Raw genomic sequence first — 12,376 nt, forward strand, 5'->3', positions numbered from 1 at the left:
ATATACATGCTTAACCTATCACAGCCTATGTTGAATTAATATTGTAATACTTTATGGATAATGTCAGTACTTTGTAACAGTACAATTCTATTTATACTCTGGCTTTTATTTTTTTCTTTTCTTTTTTTGCTATTGTTGTCATATATTTTACTGCTACATATGTTATAACCCTCCACAATAAAATCTTTGTTTTAACTATCAGTTGACTTATAAAGATTTTTTTAAAGAAAAATAGTATTTTACTATTACCCACATATCTACCATTACTAGTACTCCTTTCTTCCCGTAGAGCTGAATTTTCAAATTATATCATTTCCCCTTTGAGGAGCTTTAAGCACTTTTAGATTTTAAAAATTCAAAAAAAAATAGACAGTCAAAACCTTTAACAGTTTTTGTAGTCAGTTCTGCGTATGCAAATGTTCTCAACTTTTATCTGTCTAAAAATTTCTTTATTTCACTTTAATTTTTAAAGATATTTCACTAGGTATAAAATTCTAGATGTCATGTCATTGTCATCTGGCTTCTATTGCTTCTGAAGTCAGAAGTTATTGAAATTATTGCCCCCTATATATAATGTATTTTTTTTTTCCTGTGTTAAGATTTTCTCCTTTAGAACCCTCAAACACTGCTGGTGGGACAGCAAAGTGGTACAATCACTATGGAAAACAGTATGGGGGTTTCTCAAGAAACTAAGACTTGATCTACCATATGACCCAGCAATCCTTCCACTGGATATTTACCCCAAAGACTTGAAAACATTTATCCAAAAAGATATATGCACACTGATGCTCATAGCGGTATTATTCACAGTGGCCAGGTCATGGAAGCAACCAAAGTGTCCTACAACAGATAATTGGATACAGAAGATGTGGTACACATATACAATGAAATAGTACTCAGCTATAAGAAAGATGAAATACTGCCATTTGCAACAACGTGGATGAATCACAAAGTAAGCATGCTAAGCAGAATAAGCCAGTCAGAAAAAGTTAAAAACCACATGCTATCACTTCTATGTGGGATATTAATCTAAAAGCAACAAACAAACAGATTCATGGACATGGAGAATAGATTAGTGGTTACCAGAGGGTGTGGTGGGGGGAGAGGGAGAAGGATAGGATAGATGGGATAAAAGGGGTCAAATATGTGGTGACAGAAAGAAATCTAACTATGGGTGATGAACACGCGATGTGATATATATGTATGACTTACTGTTGAATTGTACGCTTGAAACTTATTAGATTTTGTTAATCAATGTTACCATAATAAATTTTAAAAAATACTTAAAAAAGATTTTCTCCTTTATCACTGGTTTTCAGCTGTCTGCCTATTATGTTCCTAAATATGGTTATCTTAATATCTATCTACTGGGTTCATTCAACAGCTTTGATACATGGATATTTTTCCTCTCTCTATTCTTTCTCTGTCCTTCTCCTGGAAATCGATTTAGACCTATATGAAGTCTGGATACTGATCCACATGTCATTGAGACTCTGTTCGTTTTGGTCCCAATCTTTTTTCTCTCTGTATTTCAATTTGGATGATTTCTATTGATCCACTTTCAAGATCCCTGATATTTTTTCTATTTTCTTCATATGCTATTAATTTCATTTAGTGATTTTTAAAAAATATCAGATAATATTTTTTTTTAGTTTTAGGATATACATTTGGTTTCTTTTCGGTCATTAAATCTCTTCTGAAATTCCTATCTCATAATTCCAATATCTGGGTTCTTTGTCAATCTGTTTATACTGATTGATTTTTCTCTTGACTATGTATCACAATAAAAAATTTCTTTGTGTCTAGTAATTTTTAATTTTGAAATGATATATTGTAGAGACTCTGTATTCTGTGATCTTATTCTGAAGAGTGTCAGATTTTGTTTGAGTAAGCAGTCAAAGTACCGGAGTCTTGGTCTTATGGTTTACTGGATCTATTTTCATTTTCTCTTAGTTACAAGGCAAACCTATTAGTCTTGTTATATGGTCTTTACTCTTAAGGTCTCTCTGGTGTTTCAATGGAAAGCCCAAATTGTTGACCAAACTATTCTAACTTGTCAGGATTCAGACTACAAACTGTTTCCCCTGTGATTCCAGCAGCCCCAATCTTTCCTCAGCTCTTTCCACTGCCTCGATGTCATTTTCTCCTTGGGATATTTAGAATCCTACTTATGCCTGTATTGCTCAGAAGTCAGTTAAGGATTTGAAGGGAGTTTATACGCAGAACTTACTGCCACCCCGCCTCTGATCACCATGGCTTTCTTCTTTCTGGGATCGCCACTCTCAATTTTCAGTCATTCTATTTATCTCACACTCTGTTCTCTGTGCCTTCAGGCCAAAGAGACTGTATTGTTTTTGCTTGAGTTCTACAACCCCGTGTAGCATGGGATTCTCCTCAGAGAACACACTTCATTCTTTCGTGGGTCAAATGCTTTTCTGTTTCTGCCTACTTCTGGTCACTGTCCAGTGACTTCAAACAGGTTTTTTTTTTTTTTAATATTTTGTCCTATATTTGCAGTATTAGTAGTCCAATAAAAGCTATTCATTCCTTGTAGGAATTGGGACTCCAATATGCAGTTTTAATGTCAATTATCCTAACTCCTTCACAGTATCTTTTTCTAGGAATTATTTCCTACCCCTGATTCAGGGATTACCACCTAATGGTGTATGAAATTGCTCCAAACTCCTTATAACTTTCAAATCAATTACTTTGTGCTATAAATAGCCAATCCAATTACAAATTTATCACTTTAATCATTTCTCTCTTTATTTTAAACGAATATGTTGTATAACAAAACTCAAGGATATGTCTAAAACAAAGATCCAGCGAACCCGGTGTAACTATCTTTAGCCACAACAGCTCCTTCTTGGTATAATTTACTACTGGATTTTTTTAAAGGATGTTCTCATCTGGGCTCCTGCTCTACCTCTTCTTTCCTACTGAGATAGAGTTGTCAAATTTACCTTATAAGTGAGGAGCCTGTTCTGTTCAGAACATACCGATTCAGCATTGTGATCACTTTCCTGTGAATTTCCCTTCATCACTGAATCATGACCTTCTTTATTCCAAATTATGCTTTTTTGCCTTAATAATGGTTCTTTAGCAACATTAGTCTTTCCCTGTTTTATCTTTTCCCATCTCTTTCAATCTTCAAATATCTTTATGTTTTGGGTATCTCAGAGATATCTTTATCTCTGATAAACAACACATGTTTTGTATTTCTTAAAAATCTGATTGCTACTTTTGAACCAATTAGTTTAATCTGTCTACATTTACTGAGACCGCTATGTCTAGACTTTTTCTACAATATGTTTTTTTCTATTTATTATGTTTTTTCTTACCTTATCTTTTTCTTTCCTCCTTATTAAATCACTCTAGTGTTCTGTGATCCTTTCTTTTATATGTGCTTTTTGAGGAATTATACATCTTTTCCTATTCTTTGAACATTACTCTTAAGTTTTAAAAGGCATACTACCTTAAAGCCTAAAATGAACCTATCTCTATCTTCCTCCTGAATAATATAATGAACCTGGAGTTTATAATTGCAGCTTCTTCTACTCCCTTTATCCATGTAATGTCATCTAGCAATTTCATTTCTTGTTATTTGAAAAACTCCCTAACCGATCTTTTTTTAATGCTTTTTAAAATTTACGAATATGTTTACATATTTTTTTGCTCATCATTCCTTCTTGCTTTTTTACTTTGGGTTTAAAATTTCTATTTCCTGAAGTATATTCATTAACAGTTATTTTGGCAAGGGTCCAAAGTCAGTGTATTCTCTCAATCCTTATTTCTCTGAAAATGCCTTATTTCACTCCACACTTGAATAATAATCGAGCTTGATATATTATTCTAAGTCAATATTTATTGTCCCTCAGCATTTTGAAGATGTTCTCTTACCCTATAGTGTCTATTTTTGTCAACAGGAGTCTGCTCTCAGTTTAATTTGCAGCTCCACATGTAATTTTATAAAGTTTTCATAGTCCTTTATTCCACACATTCCTAAAACAGTGTTTCTTATTCTCTTTTTTAGAGGGAGAGAACTGTAAGAATCTGATAGCAGAAGTCACTCCCATATTTCCCTCCATACAAGATCATTAGGTTCAGAGACCCCTTAACAATTCACAATCCTGTTGTGAATCTCTGCCTAGAACTGCTCTAAAACAAAAGAGTACTCAATAAGTATGTTTTGTTAAACTAATTAGTTAATGGATGCAAGTCTGGATAGAGGTCCGGATGAGTGAAGCAATTGAGCCTGGGTAATCCTGGGTATATGCCATTATTTCAGACATTCTTGTCTGTTACTCCTGTTGACATTACTGAGAAGGATTATTTCTTAGTCTGTTACTGTGAATGTTATAATTTGAACAGAAAAAAATGGAACAAATATAACTTCTTCAAGACACATTCTACTTTGAAGTGACAATTTGATTATTAATAATAAGACCCTATACAAAAGATAGCCAATGTTTGCCTTTAAAGTTCCCAGAGCAGTTCCACTATATTCTTTCAATTCATTTGATCATCGAATAAACCTAATGAATTAGGAATCATCATCTTCATTTTTTGCAGTCAAGGAAACCAAACCCGTGAGAGAATTCAAGCAATTTGCTTAAAGTTATACAATCAGATAGCAGGACTCAGTTTTTCATTCTGTTCTCTCTGATTTCTCTTTGCCTGCTCTTTGCTTCTCATCCCTCCTTCCCTTTGCCTCCAAGGGCTCAGAAATCAGTGTTAAGTATATGCATGCCCCAGCAAGGGCAGCCATATTGAGAGGGAGGGCATCCCCAAGTCTCCAGAGTGGGCTTCAGACCTGACCGACCCTTGAGCTTGCACCACGTGGGCCGAGAAAAACGGGAGAAAGGCCTGGGGTGATTTTTCTTGGACCATGTTGTGTGTTACATGGGTGGGTGATAAACATCCAAGGAGACTTCTCCTACCCACTAAATAACCTTGAATGTGATTGCTTCCTCCCCTACGCTGCTTTCTCTCACCCTATCCTTTTCTACCAAGGCCATATTGCTGGAGTCCTTTCCATTAGACCTACTGTTCACTCCTCTTTTAAATTTAGCATTACCAACTTTTATCCCAACTTTCCTTTAGTGGTGGTGGAAGTGCAAATTGGTACAACTATTTAAGGAAACTAGCAGTATCTACTAAAGCTGAAGATACACATACCCTACACCCCAGCAATTCCACTCTTAGATCCTATAGGCCTAAGTGTGTGCATACGTTTACCAAGAGATGTGCACAATATTTATGGTTTTATTCATAATATGCCCAAACTAGAAACTATCCAAACATTTATTAATAGTAGAATGATAAATTAATTGTACTGTATTCACACAATAAGATACCATACAGCAATGAGAATTAACAAATTGTAACAATACAGATGAATTTTATAAACATGGTATTAAATGAAAGCAGCTAGGCACAAAGGGACGCACACTGTGTGATTTCATTAAAATTTAGTATAAAATAGGTACAATTAATCTCTGTTGATAGAAATCAGGAGAGTAGCTACCCTTGGAGTAGAATTTGAAAGAGGACAAAGGAGCCTCTGGGGTCCTGGTAATGTCCTGATTCTTGTTTTGGGTGCTGGTTACATGAGGGTGTTCATTTATAAACTATACAATTATGATATGTGTACTTTTCTATTTATACATTATATATCCAATAAGTTAAAATATTTATCTTTACCCATACTGGATAATTTAAACATATATGTCCAAGACTAAGATATACCATACAAATGTACATACTGGTTATGTGCTTATTATCTATCCATTATGGATGAATTTGAAGACCCTAATACATTCTCTTTAAAAAATAATCAAAGTGAATCACTAGCTGGGACCAGAGCTGTGTGACTTTAACTTGTTCATTTCATGAGATATTATATCAGTGGCCTCCCACCATACCACCCCGAGACCAGTAAAGGAATTATGTAATTACAATAGCCAGCCTTGATGAAACAGCAATTATATATCTTAGCAGCTGTGTGCTTCTGTTCAAGTTAGATAATTAGCCAGAAAATTGTTTGCATAATTATTTTATGGAGCATTTGGTGATTTAACCATTTAACTCTGAAGGCTTATCCAAAAGTCATTAAACCATTTAAAGTGGTAGAGATCACAGTTGGTACTGTTTCAGTACACGTAACAAAACCCAAATAGCTTTAGAATTCCATGGATTTCTTCTGTGTAACCAATCATCGCAGCTGGCAGATCCAAGCTGGCTTTTGCTTTTTAAATTTTATTATTTTCTCTCTAAAGGACATGTGTGTTGACTCTTTTAAAATGATATACAACCTAAATGAGTTCTTAGGCCTGCCACTGCTATTTCTGATTAGATGAAAGTGTACATGAATCATTGCCTTCATGTACACTTCGTTATTAAATCCATGTGGCTTCATTCCCTGTTTATGAAGAAGAAACACTGAGAACGAGAAATCAAGAGAGGTTGCAAAGAGAGGCAAAAATAAAGAAGGGAAAACTGACCTTGGAGATTATTTTGAAAAGTACTTCTGGTTCACCAAAAGTGTAGACAATCTTATAACATTTTGGTAACTCTTCTACTCACTATTAATGTCATAATAACAATATATTTGATTATATGAAGCTTCAATAAGGAATATTTTCTATATCCTTTGGGTAGGGGGGCGGTTAGCAGAAGAGCTTGATTCTGTGTACCTGCTAAGATATTGATCTAAGTCATTGATGGAGGCATGTTGCCTTGCTACAGCACTGTGGGCTTGGGGTCCAAATACTTCTATTCAAGTCTCAACTAGTTCCTTTCATAATGTATATCTTCTCAAAGCCTCAGTCTTTGCTTCTAAAATGAGAACACTGGAGGCAATTACAGTGGAGTTCAGATTGGAATCAAACTAGACATGCTTACATCTCAGCTCTGCCTTTACTAGCTCTATGACCTTGGGCTTGTCACCATTTAACCTCTCTGCATTTCTGGCTAATTTTAACAGAGCTCTGTCTCATCTGGTGATTGAAGAATACATAAATTAATGCATTATGGGAACTACTTAGAACTGCCAAGCACAGAATAAACACATTATAAATTAATTCTATTGTTATTTTTACTACTGTGTATATGAAAGTGCTACTAAAACTATAAATCCTAGAAAAGATGATTCCCATAATCCTGTCATTTCCTAAGAATAACTCATTCATGATTCTCTAGGGAATAAGTCAGAAGAAATTCTAAGTCAAAATTTTCTAAGCTCAAGTTCAGGTTTGTGTGCCCTAGGAAAGGAAACCCAACTGCATTGCTGCCATCAATTAATTCAGTCTTCTCTGAGAGCCCACAGCAGGCACAGCTCATCTGGAAGATAGCGACTGAAGACTTGAGGAAAAGAACAAAATATGGGCAACTATGCTGAAGAAACAGTGTCTGTCATTTTTAAAACTACCGCTTGAGAGTCACTGCTCATGGCCATGGGGTTTCTTTTTGGGGTGATGTAAATGTTCTAAAATTGACTGTGCTGATGGCTGTGCAACTTTGTGAATAGACTAATACCATGAAATTGTACACTTTAAATGGACAAATAGTATGATTATGTGAACTATATCTCAATAAACCTGTTATTTGAAGAAAATCTACTTCTTATATTTCGGTTTATATCATCAGTTGAGAGAAAGAGAGAGGGAGATAGACAGACAGACAGACAGAGACAAAGAGAGAAAGAAAAGAGAAAAGAAAATGCATTTGACCTTCTCTGGAGTGGAGTGTGGCTACTGGTGCCAAGGCTGAGCTCAGCAGTTCCAGCACTGGCCATCTAAGTGATTATGGCAGGTATTGCAGACAGTGGCAGCTTAAAATCCTCACCAGACTGTGGGTAGACAGAAAAAAAATGTCAATGTCTTTCTTTTTAATTCCCTCCACTATTTGTTTCCAAATAGGAAAGCAGAATTTGAAAGGAAAAAGCCAACTCCAAAAGTGTGCTCTGTGAGACACATGGTGGGCGCTCCCAGCAGGTGAGAATAGGAGGGGAAAGAAGCAGGATGAGCACCCATGAGGCAGTGGTGAGAAGATGCCCAAACGGGGCAGAGATTTCTCCTGAGGACAGGTGTCTGCAGTGCTTATGGTACGACTGCTGAGCTGTTGGCATTTTCATAGGGTCTTCTGTGGTTTAGAGAGACTGAGCTCCCACGTGGTGGCAGGGCACTTTCACCTTGCCCTTCCGATGGACCCCCAACTGGTCATCAATCTAATATACCAGTTCAGACACAAGGCTCAGAGCTTAGGGTCTTGCCAGAGGTGACATTTAACAATTTCCAGCGTAAACAATAAGAAGCCATCATAAAGAGATCCACAGACATGAAAACAAAAAGGGTCTGCAAAAATTCTCCAAAACAAACTACCAGACTGCAGTCTCAGGGATGGGAGTAAGATGGGCACTGGAGATTCTCTGGAGACTGGCAAGGGGCCAGTTTGTCCCAATGCCAGCTTGCAGGACTGATTAAAAGATTTCTTACCCAGTGGGAGTGAAAGGAATCGTTAAAGCAATAGTGAGCTTCGGAGACACCCAGAGAGAACAAGTCTGGTCTTTCAGGCACCTGGGCTCTGTCACAGGGCTGCCTCGTGTGCCTCAAAGTGCACGCTTCTTATATATGGCTTTCTGGAGAGATGGGCTTTAATTAATAGTATGCCTTTGTTATTTTTAGCCAAAAGTTACAAAAAGGGGCAAGTTCTAAAATATTTTAAATGATAAACTGTGGGTAGAACTTTGAGAAGAAACACAAAACTTAAATAGTCTCAAAGTATCTCCCTACCAGAATTTTATTAATTACAAAGAATAAAATTGCAGTTGGGATGATGTAATAGGGCAAACTGACGTCAGGTGTTTCTTGGTATGTTTATGATACATTGAGAAAGAGCTGACATATCTTCTGTGATATTTCTGCCATATTTGTATAACCTGAAAATAGTTATGAGGAAACATCAGACAAATCCAAATTAAGGGGCATTCTACAAATCAATGGCTGATATGCTTGAGAAATGTGAAGGTCTTAAGAGGAAGAGTTCAAGGTTAAAAGAGACTAACATACCAAAGGTCATGCCTGATCCTGGATCGGATCCTTTTGTCATATAGTCTATGGTCAGGACAATGGTGAAATTTGAATAAGGTCTAAAGATTGATAATAGTGATGTAGCCTTATTAATTTCATGATTATAATAATTTTACTGTGTTTATGTAAGAAAACGCCCTCGTTTTTAGGAAATACACCGTAGTAGTTAGAAATAAAGAGGCATCACATCTGCAAGTGGTTTTAGAAAGTGCTTATCTGTCATCACATCCAAGTGGTTTTTGAAAATAGTAATGATAATAATTATATATAATTAGAGATAATAATTAAAGCAACTGTGCTAAAATGTTAACATTTAAGGAATTTGTGTGAAGGTCACATGAAATCCTTTGTACTATTATTGCAACTCCTTTGTAAGTTTGAACCATTTCAGAATAAACGGTTTTTAAAAAGCATTATTTTTGCCAGGAGGAAAAATGAAATTAATCCTACATGGCCCATTGAACCGAGTTTAGATTGTCTAGAGACTCCAAAAGGAGGGTGTAGACATGGAGGAAGTGAGTCTTGTGGGGGTTCCACACGCGTCAGTGTATTCCTGGGGGAGCTTGGCAATTCCAGAGAAGTTTCTTCCAGGAGGTTGCTCTGTGGGTTGCTAAACTCATCTCTTCCCCAAAGGGAACCAAACTGTTTCATGCTTATGAGGATGTGAAACACTCTCTTGACACTCAACATTTGGAAATAATATATAATGTGATAGAGAGGCCGAGGACCCAGTCCAAGGAGATCATTTCCCATCCTCCTTCTGTGTGAGGCATCGAAAGGCTGTCATTTTGGATCACCAAGATAATGAGATGCAGATGAGAACTGAAATTACAATGTATAGGCTCATGAAATGTTTTCTTATTGTATCTTAGCTACCTCCTCCTTCTTCTTGTCCAATTTTCTTTTTATCTGTTTTATGTTTATGAGTTCATTAACTGTTATCCCCAAGACACTGCAGGAAGAACCTTAGGACTTTGTAATTCATCATTTGCCAAATGCTTTTAGGAACTTCAGTATAACATCCCCCACCCCCACCCCCCAGCTGCCCCTGCCCGCTGAAAGTTGTGTTTTTAACTGGTGAAAGGAATAAAAGGGAAAGGAAGGGAAGAGATTTAACAAGTGCTTTATACCAATATCTCATTTAATCCTCACACAATCTCGGAAGGTAGGCAGAAATATCCACTGACAGATGAAGGCTGAGATTCAGATAGGTTAAGAAGAGGATAAAGCCACACAAATCGTAAGGATCAAAACAGGGGTTCAATAGCCAGGTTCGTTTAACTCTAGGGCTTATGCTGTGTCCACGTCACCATTTAATACTAATGAAATCTGATTTGTTACTTTCTCTTTAAAAAGAGCACTTTTTCTAATTGTGAGGTGAGTATATTTTTAAAAACTTAGAAAACACAGTAAAAAAAAAAAAAAATCCCTAATCCTACTACTCATAGCTAACCTGCATGGTTTGGAAGTTAAGACTAATTAAAAACAGCACCATATTTATCAGTATTCACAATCCAAATCTGATATTGGGTGTCTTTGCCCTTTTAAGTAAATCAAATTTCAGGAGAAAAGCGTTGTAGGTGATCCAGGTTGGGTCTCTCCTTTATAAATAGATCTCTGTCAGGGAAGTGGAAACATCAACTTTCTGAACTAAAAGAGAAGTTGGACCTTATGGCCTGAAAGTTTCTTTTTAACTCAAAGGTTTAATGATTTGAGGACCTGTGTTTGTGTGTATTTGTTTCACCTATGCTGCTAACCTGAATTTCTCAACTGGACACTCACAGTTTTTCTGTATCTAAGAAGGCAGTGATGGAAACTTCTATCCAGTGATGAAAGGAAGTTTTTAGTATGATACCAATCCATCAGCCTTTTCCACTCATCTTGTCTAAGCAGTGTGCATAGCAGTTAAAAGCCAGAAAAGGGCTTCAGAGTCAGACGCTTTGAGGATCCAGCTTGAGTTCTACTACTTCCTAGCTGTGAAACAGTGGACAACTTACTAAATCTCTCTAGGCCTCTTTCCCTCTTTCATGAAATGGAGGCAAATATAAAGAATAGTTGTAGATAATTCAATGAGACAATGTATGTATAGGGCTTTGCACAGTGCCTAACAAATAGCTCCTATCATCAATAAATACTTCCTGATATCAATTGAATAATATGGGTAGATAGCATCCCATGGTGAAATAAGTGTAGGTACGGGAGTAAAACAGGACAAGGTCAACTCTTGGCATGATTTCTCTACTTATAAGCTATGTGATCTTGGTCAAGTAACAAACTCTAGGTGCTTCACTTTCCTAAATTGTAAAATATGATACTCGTGATTCAGTTCAGGTCTGTTTGACTTCCAAGCTTATGTTCTCAACTACTACAGTGCAGTGGTAAAAATGACACCTGCAGGGTTGATATTCCTACAGCACTCTGTAGGGAGAGTGATACTTAGATGGATTCAATATCAGCAGACATGGTACTAATAGTAGAAGTAGTAGTTGTTACTGCTGCAGTCATGCTCTTATTCATCATCATTGTCATTCAGTGATCTAGGATGATATTGAAAGATAGAGCTAGGCCTGTCTGAGAAGGTGATTGGGGTTGAAGAAACTGGTTGAGACATAGTACTGACATGGTCCCAGTAGCAGGGTGTGACCCGGGCCAGTCACATCTCCTCCAGCTCAGATTCTCCATCCATTTGATGCAGATAAAGGCAGGTGAGAGTAGTTTCTGTGTTTCATAGGTTTGTTTCTTTGTCTCCTCCCCTGAAGGAGAGATGACTGTGAAAACCATGAAAGTCCCTTCTAGTCTTCGAATTCTTAAATTGAGTATCTAATGAATCTAATGATATCCTTTAGGATACCTTGGTTCTGAGCCATTTAATCTCTCTGACTCTATTTTGTCATCTGCCAAATGGTGATGATACTACCTACTTCCCACCCCTGGCAAAGACCACATACTCCAGTGTATCCTGAATGCCTAGGGCAGTGACTGACCCTAGGATGATGATGTAAATCTTTGCTTATTAAATGCTGAACAAAGCGGGGTGGCGGGGTGGGGAGGATGGGAGGAGATAGGTCCCTGCCAAAGCATCTATCCTCTCACTGTTAACAAACAACTCCTTTCAGATAAATCAAAAACACCGAGTAGAGGCCCCTCACCAGCTCTGTTCCTGTAAAATCCTTGCAGCTCCCTGCAGAGGAAGACCCTCTGGGAATGGAAAATGCCTAGGGTGTCCACATGCTCTTAGGTATAGAGGAAACCATCCTGCAAAATTGCAAATGGTGCAAAACTCAGTA

The sequence above is a fragment of the Pteropus medius genome, unplaced genomic scaffold, assembly GCF_902729225.1.
Source record: "Pteropus medius unplaced genomic scaffold, Ma_sr-lr_union100, whole genome shotgun sequence".
Taxonomy (NCBI): Eukaryota; Metazoa; Chordata; class Mammalia; order Chiroptera; family Pteropodidae; genus Pteropus; species Pteropus medius.